The 12,028-nt window shown below is 44.5% G+C and overlaps 1 protein-coding gene across 2 annotated transcripts in view; it reads right to left on the bottom strand.

Moving 5' to 3' along the window:
• GRIN2B (glutamate ionotropic receptor NMDA type subunit 2B) overlaps nucleotides 1-3,790 on the bottom strand; it is a 439,253-nt gene extending 435,463 nt beyond the window's left edge. Inside the window, exons 1-2 of one of the 2 annotated variants that reach the window (XM_054696433.1) lie at nucleotides 3,536-3,790; nucleotides 2,115-2,553 (exon numbers count right to left, since the gene is read on the bottom strand). The gene's annotated coding sequence lies outside the window, so the exon portion shown is untranslated. The remainder of the gene's footprint in view (nucleotides 1-2,114; nucleotides 2,554-3,535) is intronic. The other variant, XM_054696432.1, reaches the window with a different exon arrangement.
• Nucleotides 3,791-12,028: the final 8,238 nt, after the last annotated feature.

Raw genomic sequence — 12,028 nt, 5'->3', positions numbered from 1 at the left:
CAAAATGGTTTTGCATGTGGAAAAGGCACAGACCACCTGTGGCGACTCCTCCCAGAATCCTAACAAGCCCCTTCCAGTTGGAATTCCTCTCTTTTTTTTTCTCTGAATCTTTCCCACCTCCTCTTCCTCCTCCTCCTCAGCACCCTTCCCTCTTAACCGCTTATCCCTTGTCTGGTCTTAGGGTCAACAGATGATAGCCTGGAAGCTGACTTGATTTCATTTGCATTCAAAGCGAAGGTCACAGTCAAAAGGTCTCCTGTTCATCGTGGTCACCAATAAACAAGACAAAGGACCTATCAGGTATAGAGCATGATTGGAGGCACCAGGAATGCACACGGGGGCATGTGCCCTGTGGATGCCCACCTCGCCTTCTCATCTGTGGTATGAAACCATGGTGCATGGAGCTGCCTCACTCACCCATGCCTCTGTTCTATTTTGAAGAGAGATGAAGAGTTCATCCTCCCACTTGAAGGAGTAGAAGCAGGTGGAGAATCAGCTCAGGTGTCTCTCAGGTGAGCACACACCAGTAACCTCAACTCATTGCAGACCTGGTGAGAACACGGTTCAGAGCGAGAGCCCACCCATCTCTCTGATGACACTCTGGCTACAGATGAGTGTTTAGTGTTCAGGCAATAAACACTCATAGAATGATACTTGGGGGAGGGGAGAGGTGAATTTGGATTAGAGCCATCCTCTCTGGGCAACGAAGAACTCTCTTCTACAGTCACATTGAGTGATAAGGACCTTCTGATACTGCCCCCCACCCCCATGCATTTTGAGTATTTTGGATTGTCTCAAAGTATTGTTACAAAAACACCAGCAGAGAAAGATGTGGGAGGGAGAACACTTCAGGAGGACAACAGATGCTAATGATTCTGCTACATTCCTTTGAAGACCTTGATTTCTACCTGATTTCTGCATTTGGGGCACCTCAGAGTTTGGAGCTGTGTGGTCAGTGGACCTTGAGAGCAGCAGCTAGCTCCCCACCATGGCCCTCCAGCCCGTGGAGGTTCTGACCTCCTCAGGAGTTGTCTTGGATTGCATGAGTGACTAGCTAGAGTCACTTAGCTGGGTCTTTTCCATTTTTCCAGCTATTTTCTCTTCAAGTATATGAAAAGACTGCCCAACCACATTTCACATATTGTAAAAATTCATGAGAAAGGGAAAAGGGAAATATTCATTCTATTTTGAGTGTACAAGACTAACACATGCAAGCGGCACATCTCTTTGTTTAACACAAAGACTCACGTGTCGAATTCTGCACCCCTTCCACATGCACAGCATTTTAGAACTCTGCAAGATAGCCATTTTGCAAGAGTGTGGAAGTAACAGTTTGCTTGGAGGATGTGTGGGTATAAATAGATGTGTAGACAGAAGGAGAAATTTACAGCTCAAAAATAATAGCACACGGGAAAAAATACAAATTAAAAGCAGAATACTGACAGAATTCCTTCTCTCTAAGCTTAAAATCGAAGTGCTCTTAACCTGCAGCAATCTTCAATTCCAGGTGTTCTAAGACCAGCCTGATCCCCCAGGCAGACTTCTCCCTCTGCAGTAGGCCTCCCGGGAGCTCTGGGCCCCGTGTCAACCTTTAGACAGCAAGTGGACTTCAAGGCAACCATCAGAGTGAGCTCCATTATTATTTTTAATGTTTAAAGGGCACAGAAAGGATGCCTAGGAAGGTGGGTACAGGAGCTAGAGAGAGGCATGGAAGTAGCAATGGGGATAAGCCAGCCTTTAAAAAAAAAAAAAAAAAAGATTTCTAGATTCCCATAAAAATCAGAGATTTAGCCCTAGGTGAATCCAATGCTATTTAACTCAAAAATCATACAGGTCTCCGGCTGTATCTACATACATCCACCCCTTATGCCTGCCCACATCTTCTGTCCCTCCATATAGCCACACTCACTGCCTCAAAAACCCAAAACCTGTTTGATGAGGAAGGAAATACCAAGGGAGATGGCCCCCTTTGTAAGAAGGCTTTTCCCCCAAAACACCATTATTTTGCTACCTTGTTAGCTCTCCTTCCCCAAAATCCACTTGAGGGACTTAAGAGAAATAAACAAGGAATCCCTAGCCCAGGTGAGAAGAAAATAAAATAGAAATCGCCCTACCTTGGTTTGTAGAAGCCAAACCTCTAGACGCACAGATTAAGGGAGTAAGCATGTTGAGAATGTCCAGTCTTCTCTTCTCGCTTGCATATCCACATGAGAAAAATGAAGGATAAATGAAAGGAAGATAATTTAAAATCCAATTTAACGTGAATTGGGTTTTAATCTTGTGTCTTGAAGAGATGCAAATTCAAAGAAAAAAAAAAAAAAAGACTGGATTCAAAGGTAATTCGGGATATGGAGAGCAGCTCACAATGCAGAATCCAGAGTAATTATTCCGTTTGCATGTGAGGGTTCTGGCTGGACTATTTTTTTTAAATGCTTCTTCTGGCAATGAAGGTTTTTGATTTTGGGAGCTTTACTGGAGAAGACTCTGTGCAGAGAAGCTGGGGGCCGGCTCTGTCCCTCCGTGGAGCGTGGTCATTCCCAAAGCGTCCCCTTCCTAAGGGGGAAAAAGAGGCGGTCAGGGTTGGATTCCAGTGGCCCCTGAGGGTGAGAAAAATGCATTCCGAAAAAGATATCAATTCGTTTTAAGGAAACGGGGGAGGAAACCCTGCATTTCCCACAGAGTGCACATGAGAGGAATTGAAAACAGCTGGCACCAATCTATAAATAATTCAGCAAAGGTCTGGCTCTACCATTCCTGGGACGGCGCGGATGAGAGGTGGCAAAGCCAACCTGAATGGAGAGGAGGGAGGGAGCGAGCAGGCGAAGGAGGGAAGTAGGAAGGAATAAGGGAGCGAGGGAGAGCGGCCCCCTCGAGCAGCACACACTCACACACGCGCAGGAGCACCATCCCCACTTAACTCGCCAGCAAGTGCGGCCCCCAGCCCCATCTGCATTGCTGCTGACACGTCTGTCTCGCTCTCCTCATGGCCTCCAGCAGCAGCAGCGCCTCCCCCCACCCCGGGCTCGTGCTGAACGGGTTCTGGGGGTGCACGGGGTGCACACTGGGCATTTCTTGGAAGGGGCACACTGGCACGCGCGCGCACACACACGCCCCCGGCGCGCACGCGCCCCCGCGCGCGCACTCACACTCACCCCCGCGCACACTCACCCCCGCGCACACTCACGCCGCCGCCGCGCTGATGTGCAGCGCACCGGGCTTCACCTGCAACGTGTCGAGCGGACAGGGGGTCGCGGCGCGTGGCTCCAGCAGGGGACACCGATGCCCAGCCTCTCCGCTCCGCCGGGGGGTTAGACCCTCCAAAAAGGACCAGCCAGCCCTACCCCTTCCACCCTCAAGAACCTTAAAAAAATAAAAAAAAAAGCCACCTCCAAATTAGCAACTGCCGGCTTCTGCGGGATTTAAGAGCTTTGCCTCATGACCACGTTGGTTAACGGTTCCACTGCTTCGCCCCTTTATCGGCCTGACAGCCCCCACACCCCAAATTGAGACTAGAGGCTCCAAAGCGAATATTTACCTACCGACTTCGAGCGCCCCAGCGATTGCAGGCTCCGGAGAGGGGTGGCCGGTGGCCGCGGATTGAGGGTTTTCCCTTCCTGCAAAGCAGGATTAATAATCCGTCTCGGCGGATGGGGGGTTTGAAGTTCACGACTCTTGTAGCAACGGGAAAGAAAATGCATTCGGACGCCAGCACTTCGGGGTTGTGGGGTGATCCAGCAGCACCCTGACGTGCACTTGCGATAGAGCACAGCCCCGAGATTTCCTAGAGGTGAAAAAGCCGAAGGAAGTGGATTTTGAAAGGGGGTGGGGGGACCTTCCTTTCTCAAAAAGGGGGTGGGGGTGGAGAGGCAGAAACCCAGATTCCAGTTGGTGATGCTCGCGGCCGGGGGAGGGGAGCGGGCGGGGGCAGGCGGTGCAAGTCAACCGCAGGCGGCGGGAGAGGGGGGCGCCGAGGGGGAGAGTAAGAAAAATGGGTATTAATCACCGGGGACGGGGGGAGGGCGGGAGATCACAGGTTGCCTGGACTGCATATGGGTCTCACACTCAAGAACGTGCCACACGCGCGCACACACACGCGCGCACACACCTACCTCTCACACCCTGGCTCTGGTGGGAGGAGAAACCCACGAAGCCAGGGAAGATGCTTCTGTTCCCAGGGTGTGTGTGCGCGCGCGTCCTCTTCCTCCACACCCCCCACCCCACCCCACCCCCAAACCCCTTCACCCCTCACTCCTATTGCTAAGACTCCGGCGGAGGCAGCTTCCCACGTCATGAGCTGGGGGAAGTGGGGTAGGAAAGGGGAGAAAGACTTAACCCGAGTCCGGGGCGCCTCCTGCTGGCCGCAGTGGGGAAGAGCAGAGAGGAGGGGCTGCTTTGGGGGTGGTGGGGGGCCGCGCTGGGCTGCAAAAAGCATCTCGAAGGCGGAGCTGCAGTTTCAAATGCAAGACCTTTGCTTTATTTCCCATTAAGCAGCTTTTGCTTCCGACCAGCATCCGTGTGCTGGGCGCAGTTTAAAGCCATGTTCTTGCCTTCAAGGAGCTTAAGGTCTGTTCTGAGCACCTGAAACTGCTGGGAAAAGAGCAAGGTGAATGTAATTCAGGGCTAAAGTGGAGAGCACAGATTAGATTACAGGAATGTTCTGCTGGCTGCTGGTGAAGGGTTGAGGAATTGGGGAATTGGTTTTTTTTTATTTTATTTTATTTTATTTTTTGGTTATTGAAGGAAATCTTGTTATTTAAAGATCTCGAGGAGAGGGCCTCCCTGGTGGTGCAAGGGGTTAAGCACCACACTATAAAGCAATCTGCAGCCTCTGCAGCACAAGTTCGATTCCCAGCCGGCCAGGGAGCAACCCACATGGCAAGGCAGACCTCTCCTGTCTCGCCCGCTGCTCCCCTCAGCGGTATATTTCAGTCAGTCTGCCTGTTCTGCTCCCCACTCTGTCTCTGGTGAATCCTCTTACCCCCCGAATCTCTGGCCTATCCCCCAGCTCTTGTATGCATAAATAAATCTTTCTTAAAAAAAAAAAAAAAAGACCTTGAGGAGAGACGAGAATGAGGCAAGTGAATAATCCCTAAATGAAACTAGAGTTCATGACATTTACAAACCCACCCTCTGGTAAAAGGCAAACATCCACTGACTCCTCTCCCTCTTGAGCTGTTCGGTATTTTAAGAGCAGTTATCACCACCTGTATTGTTTGTTTGTAATATTAACATCCTTATGCAGTCACCATTTTTATTTGGACCCACTGTCTTTTCAAATATCCAGAATATTGCAGGGGTGGAGCATTTTCTCAGTGGTTCTCTCAGGAGCTGTTCACAACACCTAAACATGTGGAAACAGCCCTGCAGCAGCGGGGACCTGGCAGCTCAGGGCTTGGGTCTACGCGTACACATCAGATGCATAGACCAGGCACCACTCAACAATACATCTGACCTAGTTCTTTCTCTTGCCCTGGGTTTTGTGAGGTTTCATCATGGAATCTAAGATTTTAAGGCACAGCCGAACACATAAGCAGGACATGAAAATACAACATGTCCACATGCGAATCATGTTTTCTCAGTCACGGCACTGCTATTTTTCTAAGACAGGATAGGGGCGATCTTCCACCTACATGGAGAGCTGCAGGCCCACTCACAGCTGCTGTGCTCCTGGGGACACAACGGCTCACCCAAGCCCCTCTTAGTGCAGATTTCCAGTTGTCATAACAGATTTCAGGAGAAGAGGCTGCAGAGAGCAAAGGCCTCATGCAGCTTTCCAGAAACACTCTTTTCCAGGAATGCCCATTGCCTGTAGAATAAGATCCAAGTTCACGCAAGGGCTCACCTTTCATCTACTGGCTTGTTGTCCATTTTTATTTAGCCTCAGAGCCCACCATCCCATCGCCATCCCCCTGCACCAAAATTAAACCACTCTCTTCTGTTTTTTTTCCTCCCTTCCTGGACCCAGCGGTTCCACTCCAGCCTGTTCACTTCTGCCAGTGTAGAGAGAAGAATAATTTCTTAGGCCCTGCTCCCCTAATTATGTCCACCCTACCTTTGTTTCTAATTCAAGTCCCACCCCCTCTCAGGATACTCTGCAGACAATCTATCCTGAGTTGATTTCTGGAACCATTTCAAGGATTTTGAAATGAGGTCTGGTCTCTCCAAACCACCTCCCCCTCCCTGACTGCTGCCCTCTGCATATGGAAATAAAAGGAAGAAATGAATTCCTTACCATGACTATTTGAAAATTGTTTTCCATTTTTTGATCATTTAGAAAACTTCTTACTTATTGGTCATGTTGCAATGTACAAGTTTTAAGACTGTAGAGGAATTTATGTGATTAGTTATCAAATGCCGGAGGGATGCTGCTAATTTGTGTGATCTTGGTACCAGATAAGCTACACCCAACAGGTCCTGTTTATGAAGCCCTAGCCAAAAGGAAAATAATACTTTTGTAAGCTATTTACATTGAACCTTAGGGAACTACTGGTATCCAATCCTGCGAACTAAACATTATTGATCTATATCATAAAGGTGATTTTATAAGGTTCAGCTTAAAGTTACATTTTTATGTATATCTCCTCTCTTCCCAATTAGTTGTTTAACCATTTAAGGAGGCAGACTAGCATCTAGATTATCCATTTATTTCCACCACTTGGTGAATACAATTCCAGATATGCGGTGAGACTCGATAAATATTAAGTTTTTAAAATGACTCTTAGAAACCACTTCCCCAAGCAGTCTTGCTGACTCTCTAATGGCTAATTCTAGGGCCAGTGGGAAGTGCAAAGTGATATAGTTCTTCCCCATGGTAGTCATTGTCCATTGTCCATTCAATGGACAATTGAGCTTCCATTACTCAGACTTCCTGTCACTGCCTTGCATTCTCACCAGCAGCCTTGTCCTCTAAAGGCCACAAAACTTCCAAAACTGTTTCAAGGCGCAACCAAGATTCATGAAATTCAAAACACCATTTCTCCATGTTACCAATAAGCACTTCCTAACTCTTAGGCAACATAGAAAGCAACTTCTAACAAGACAAGATTTTGGATTACATTTCAAAGCATTGCTTAGAGAACTAAAAGCTCTTGCCCCAGGCTGCTAATGACACTGCTGGAGGTTTTCTGCCAGCTCACTGGACCCAAAGTGAAGATCCCAAGAGATGTAAACACTCTTGTCCAAGCCACAATCTGCATGTGCACAGCACTTCCTTCACCTGGGCAAAAAAAAAGAGGTGTATTTATCTCACAACATATTTCAGATCAAACACAGGTGCCAGAATGTATAATCTGAAGTGTACAATTTAAGGTGCCTCTCTAGGGAAAAGAGTAGGAAATTTTATATGAGAGTATAGATTTACTTAAAATTAAAAAAATTGCAGCAATCATATAATTGCCATAAAAAACTTAATTAAAGGAAAGTTTTTATTAGTTACTGCCTGACTTTCATAATACTGATTTTTTATTTTTCCATACTCTGAGCAGCTCTTGATCTGTATGAAATCAATAATCTACAGTATCATTTCCTATGGAAATAAAAGGAAGAAATGACATTCTTTACCATGACTATTTGAAAATTGTCTTCCACTTCTTATTTATTGGTCATGTTGCAATGTACAGCTTTTAAGATTATTGTCAAATTTGGAAACTCTTTATCAAATTTATTTTATACAAATAAACTAGGCTTCCCAGGAATTCAAGTTTTTGTATAGTAAATAGTCTTAAATACCCCTTGAATTGATTATATTAATGAGTTTGTAGTGTATTATAAGTTTTACAATATCTTCATTAATTTCAGTATTTTATCTCAAACAGCCAAAAATTTAAAATTTTTCCCAATATGTTCGTATGATTCACTCCTCTTCATTAACTAAATTATTAAACAACCCAAGAGGCAATCCATTACTTCTATTCAAAATTTCTCTTTTCTCTTTTCTTTTTAAAGACGTACAGTTGGCATGATTTGAAAAAAATAATGTTGCAATTCACTTCTCAATGACAGGTTGATTTCTATTGATGTCAGTGCTAATCTTCATTTTTTCTATTTTTTGGTTTGATATTCCATTAATTATTATCTGAGCTTTTCTTGGTTCCTTAATTAATAAACGTATATTACAAAAAAAAGGAAACTTGACAATATGTCCAAAACAGCAGTCTGTAATTCCTCACTTTTTGAATTAAAATTGTCTTTCCAAATTGCAAATAAAGTAGTACTCTCAAACTGGATCAACTCTTTCAATAAACCTTTTTTTTACATTTCTATGTTTGGGTTTCTCTTTCCAGACTATGAAAAGTTTTAAAACCTTTGTACTCATGCTACGAAGTTTAAGAAACTGTCCAATGGGAAAAACTGGACCTTGGTTTTGTGGGGGCTCAGAGCAGGCCGCTCCAAAATGTGCACAGGTAACACACTGACTAATTAAAGTTGCTTGAGAAAAGCTGAGGGAAGAATTTTTCTGATCACCCTCCCTTTCTCCCAAAAGTAGGCAATGTGAAGTAGTGCACTGGGCAGGAAGGAAACATCTTACTGCTACAAAGATTTCTGGGTTCCTTCTCCAGTATAAATAAGCACAGCTTGGCTCATGAAATTAACATTCACACCCAAAATTATAAGAAATTTTTTGTCTAAAAATTTTTAAGCATGTTCTCTGTTCACAGCACAGGTCTCAGATTCATATGGCCCCTACCTGCATAAGAAGTTAAACTGGTCTTTTCTCCTGCTGTCTTTTGTCCATTTAATCATTTTCTAGCCATAAAGACCTAGAAGGGTAGAGGGATATTTTACTCCTCAACAGTTCTTTAAAGAAAATTCTATTCACTTCACACCAGCTAGAATGGTTATTATCAAAAAGTTAAGAAATACGAAGCATTGGCAAAGATGTGAAAAAAAGGGAACCCTCATACATTATTGGTAAGGATGTAAATTAGCGCTGTTACTATGGGAAATATTATGGAGGTTGCTCAAAAGATTAAAAATAGAACTACCATATAATGCTGGGTATTTACTCAAAGAATAAGAAAACACTAATTTGAAAAGACATATACATCCCTCTGTTCATTGCAGCAGAATTCACAATAGCCAAGATAAGGAAACAAGCCAAGTTCCTGATGATGGGGGACTGGTATATCGACACAGAGATACCAGAATACTATTCAGTCAAAAAGAAGCTGAAATCATGCCTCCCTGGTGGCACAGGGGTTAAAGACAGTGCTATCATGCTATCACCAGCCACCGCAGCACGAGCTTGATCCCCCACTGGCCAGGAGCAATCCACATGGCACAGCAGACCCCTCCTGTCTTGGCCCCCTGCTCCCCTCAGCAGTGTATTTCAGTAGATCTGCCTGTTCTGCTCCCCACTGTTTCTGGTGAATCCTCTCACCCCCTGCACATCTGGTCTGCACCCCAGTTCTTGTATGCATAAAAGAATATTTTAAAAAATAAAAATAAAAAAGCTAAAATCTTGTCACTTGTAACAACATAAATGGATCTTGAGGGGATTCTGTTAAGTGAAATAAGTCAGAAGGAGAAAGACAAATGCTGTATCATTTTACTCATTTGTGGAATATAAAGAAAAACAAATAAATAAAACAAACCTTTAGACTTTGACAAGAGGATGGTAGTTACCAGGGGCGAAGGAGGTTGAGTAAGTAGGTAGAGGGAGACAGATTGGTTGGTGGTGGCTGGTGACTGGACATTCAGTGTTGGGGGTGGGGTAATACATATAGCTGCTGGGGTGACAAACTGTACATCTGAAATTTATACCATATTGCGAACCAACATTACCTCGGTAAAAAAATTAATTAAAAAATATTTTAAAAGAAAATTCTAAACTGTCTCATAATTCTAGTTTGAGACAAACCTGACAGGAAAAAAAAGATATTACAAAATACAAAAGCAGTTCACAACTTCAGGTAAAGCAGAGGTGTTTTTTTCTCTCTCTAGAAAAAGGGGTGGACCCACAGGGGTAGGAAGGCACAAGAGGCAGATGGGAGCTATTCCTTTCACTGGGACCACTGGCAATATCTTAATTCTACAGGAAACTGATTACAAGCCATACAAACCCAATAAACCCAAATAAACTATTGCCAACCTAACTTCCTCTTAGCTTCCTCTTAAAAATACTCCCGGCCCCTCTAGTGACACCCAGTACAAGAGGAAATCAGACAGAGAAAGCTGGAGTGGAAAGAGACAGCAATTTTTGAATGATTGCAATTAAAATATGCCACTATTATATATTTTGTTAAAACATGTGGACACATTATTAGGGCCGCTCCCCTGGCCTCAGAAAATGCCCCAAGTGAGGGGCTGGGAATCTGAAGCCATATTAGTTTCAAAGTCAGTCTGCCTCTGCTAGTGACCTAGCGTAAAACAGTCTTTCTGGCTTCTAGAGAATATATTCGAATGTTTTTATCTTTGAAAAAATAATTTGTTAAAGGCTCAGTTGACAGCATGCATATTAATGTCTTCAGCCAAATCCCATCCATCTCCTTTTGCTTGCAATTCCTGGAGTGTACAGGATACATGGGCAAAGCATTCAATTTTAATAACTCTCACAAGCGTACTAAGATCCTGACTCTACCATCATTACTCTTTTAAAAGAAGCTCTATTTTGTTCTTATCATAATGATATTAATTATTCAACTCGGGCAGTCTTTTTTTAAAGGGATAGTTAAACAACCTTTATCCCCTCTCCTGAAGACCTGCCCATTCTACAACACTGAAAAAAGTCTCCATCATCCTGCACTGCCTGGGGCCTGGTGTGGACAATGTATCTTGCACTTGTAGGCATCTGCCTTTAGCAGCCAGAGAACCCCTGCTTTAGTGCTTGCTTAAATGTGCCCTTTCCAAATGCATACCCTGGGCCTCCCTGGTGGCACAGCAGTTGAGCGCTGGGCTGCAAAGCTGCCTGCAGCCTCTGTAGCACCTGTTTGATACCGTGCTGCCGGCGAGGGTCCCCCATGGCCCGCAGACCTCTCCTGCCATGCCCGCTGCTCCCCTCAGCAGTGTACTTCGTTGGTCTGCATGTTCTGCTCCCCGCTCTGGCTCTGGTGAATTCTCTCACCCTCCCACACTTCTGACTGTACCCAGTGCTTGTATAAATAAATAAATAAATCTGTAAAAAAAAAAAAAAAAAAAAAAAAAAAAAAAAAAGCATGCCCTGGGGGCAGAAGCCTGAAAAGAAAGAAGGAAGGGAAAAACAAGACTGTTTCTGAGAGAATGATTGAATCTAAAAAGTAGGCACTGGAGGATGTGTGTGACCTGTAATAGGGAGGAGTGGTCCCATCCATCTCCTTTCGCTTGCAATTCCTGGAGTGTACAGGAAATGGTCGCTGTAATAGGGGGAAGGGAAGAATCTGTGTGGAGTTATTCCTGGCATCACTCAGCTCCTGTAAGAACACACCCTGAATGAAAAGAACCCCCAATTAAGCACAGTTAGAGCTGGCACTGCGTTATTGTTTCTTTCCTCCTCCAACATAGCAAAGATACCACTGTATCTGACCCAGCTGTTTTTTAGAAGGCCTACAGAATGCAGACTTTCTCTACCTGAACACAACTTGTTTTTCTTTTTTTCTTTTTTTTTTTCTCATCTAAGAACTTAGGGAGAACTGTCTAGTCCACCATTATGAAGTAAAGGTGCATGCTCCTTGTGTTTCAGTCTCAGATTGTTAAAGCTCTTTGAGAAAGGCCCCTAATGATTTCTTTTACTACAGGCGTATGGATGAGAGACCCCATCTATCTGCAGGCATTCTGAACATCTTATTACCAGAAGCAGTCAGATAATAATGCAAATGATAAAACAAAATGCAGATGAATATTCATATTTTCTATCTCTTCCCCACCCCCCACCTCCCGCCACATACATTCTCAGGTTTTTCTTCCAGAGCAATATATCCATTTCCCTGATTTTTTTTCACTTGAGTATCTGCCTCCTTCCATGTGAGCATTTATTTACTCCTAGAACAGTCTTCTCATCCTCCAGGGAAATACCATTTCTTTCCCATGCCTCTGCTGAGTCCTTTTACCTTCC

Source organism: Talpa occidentalis, unplaced genomic scaffold (assembly GCF_014898055.3).
Source record: "Talpa occidentalis isolate TD23 unplaced genomic scaffold, MPIMG_talOcc4v2.1 talOcc4.16, whole genome shotgun sequence".
NCBI classification, from domain to species: domain Eukaryota; kingdom Metazoa; phylum Chordata; class Mammalia; order Eulipotyphla; family Talpidae; genus Talpa; species Talpa occidentalis.
This window is presented reverse-complemented; position numbering and strand designations above follow the sequence as displayed.